Below are 2,396 nucleotides of genomic sequence, written 5' to 3'. Positions count from 1 at the left end.
CAAATGTTTGCGGAAGTGGAAGCTTGAACAAATAACAGTTCAATTAATAATCTCTGTTGTATGCGAGATACACTCAACTTTTTCAATGATCTCGTTATTTGCGTCGTTGGTTTACAATGAATGTGTCAAAAATCAGCAACACACATTGACGAGTATTTAGTTATTTATTCTGCCCTCCCCTCCCAAAACAACTGGAAACGTGTGAGCTGTCCTACTACGTCGTCAGCTGAGACAGGCGACATGGCGACTTCAGCGGGCTTCAAGGTGCTGAGAAAACAGATTTGTGGCATTTAGTTAAATAATAATAATAATATATATATATATGTTTTGTTTTCATTGTCAACGGATCATGTTGTCTGTGAGGGTTTGTAAATAGTTTAACCGAAAACAGTTGGCTAGAAGTTGAGAAAGCCATTGTCGACACTTGACAGTTAACGTTAGTTAGTAGAAGTTGCCTGTCCAGTTGGCAGAGTAATGCAGATTCATGTGAAACAAAGTGGTTTGCGGTCATAAGAAGTTACTTGTAAAATGTTGAACCTGTCTACTTCCAGAATACCAACAGGCTCATGTTGTTAGCTTTCATAGTGACAAGTCGAGCTAACTTGTCTTAACGTTACTAACAACCACCAAAACAAACATGCAAAACAGTTTAAAAGTTGTCAGGAAGTTGGTTGAGGCAGCTACCTAGTTAGCCACAACATCACATTTCTGAAAAGGTAGAAAGGTGAAAGAATGTGAAATTGGTCAATGTTCAAAGAGCAAAATTATAAACAATACAGCCAATGTATCCTATTACATTATCACATGGACATAGCACTTGATTTGGATGAAGTTAGCTAGCTAGGTACACTAGGCATATTTGTTTACCAAGTCTCCAACAACAACATAACATGAGTTGTATCAAATCAAAATCAAATGTTATTTGTCACATACACATGGTTAGCAGATGTTAATGCAAGTGTAGCGAAATGCTTGTGCTTCTAGTTCCGACAATGCAGTAATAACCAACAAGTAATCTAACTAACAATTCCTAAACTACTGTCTTATACACAGTGTAAGGGGATAAAGAATATGTACATAAGGATATATGAATGAGTGATGGTACAGAGCAGCATAGGCAAGATACAGTAGATGGTATCGAGTACAGTATATACATATGAGATGAGTATGTAAACAAAGTGGCATGGTTAAAGTGTATTCATCTCTGCATGCGTTTCCCTCTTTCTCTCTCAGGTTCTATATGAGCATGATGGAGTTTTTATACACACCAACCCAGAAAGGAGTGAGGAGCAGGATTCTCTGACTTCGGGATCCCTGCGTGTCCTGGACCAGGTATGTCAATATGGAACAACAGAGTGAGATGTGTCCTTCCCTGTTAGGATGTCCACAGATCAGACTCAACATTCCTTCTCCTCATTCCTACCAGGATGGAGACATAGTGCTGGAATATAAACCCGTGGAACATGTTGACCACTCTGCCATGCTGTGTGCTGCCAAGGTTAGACGTTATTTACATATCTTTTGATGTTATATATTCCATGTTTCAGGTCACCATAAACAAAGTGTACACATGTGCATATATTAAAATACTAACAAGATGACTCTTATCAATCTTACTGGTACATTCATATAGAAAAACTGCTGATTGGCTTTTGGCCACAACTGTTGGCTGGTGCTGATAATACAGACAGTGCAATTTGTTTAACATGGAAATAGCTGTTCTATCAGTCAGCCTACAGTAGCAGCCAATGTGTGGTGTTCAATATAGACCTACATTTCATGAGATTTTTGAAAAAAAAAAACGCAGGACTTGACGTGAACCTGATTATCCACTTGCCCTTCAGACCAGGAGGTGACTGGAAATTGTGTTTGATGCAAGAAACCACTTAAAATACAATTCATTATTATTCTGACATTATTACAGGGAATTAGACAAATTATACTACCTTCTGCCTATTGGATACTTATACACAACTGCCAAAATACCTTTAAGACAAAAACAAAAGCCCTTTACCTGACTCTCGTTTCAAAGATGTCTAGAAATGTACATGTGTTGTGGTCTTGTAGGAAGCAATCACTCCCCTATTGCTGACGACAGATGACCTATCACTGGGCTAATACCAACGTAATTAGAACAGTAAAACTAAATGTTCTGTCATACCCGTGGTATACGGTCTGATATACCACAGCTGTCAGCCAATCAGCATTCAGGGCTCGTACCACCCAGTTTATAATTGTGTGTGTGTGTATAGGACTACTGCTGCTCTGATTGGTTATGCCACCGGTCTGTGTAGAGTACGGGCTGAGTGGTGCCTGTCAACGCAATAGAATCATACAGCGATGTGTTCTGACTACAACAACATCTCTTGCATTGTTAGTTTTGCCTACTAAGTCTT

At 39.0% G+C, this 2,396-nt stretch overlaps 1 long non-coding RNA gene across 1 annotated transcript; it reads left to right on the top strand.

The window, feature by feature from the left end:
• LOC135532553 (uncharacterized) lies at positions 1 to 1,499 on the top strand. Its single transcript, XR_010454362.1, has 3 exons — positions 1 to 264; positions 1,234 to 1,332; positions 1,427 to 1,499. It is a non-coding gene; the product is annotated as an uncharacterized LOC135532553 (long non-coding RNA).
• The last annotated feature ends 897 nt before the right edge of the window (positions 1,500 to 2,396 follow it).

The sequence above is a fragment of the Oncorhynchus masou genome, unplaced genomic scaffold (assembly GCF_036934945.1).
Source record: "Oncorhynchus masou masou isolate Uvic2021 unplaced genomic scaffold, UVic_Omas_1.1 unplaced_scaffold_1905, whole genome shotgun sequence".
Classification (NCBI taxonomy): domain Eukaryota; kingdom Metazoa; phylum Chordata; class Actinopteri; order Salmoniformes; family Salmonidae; genus Oncorhynchus; species Oncorhynchus masou.
This window is presented reverse-complemented; position numbering and strand designations above follow the sequence as displayed.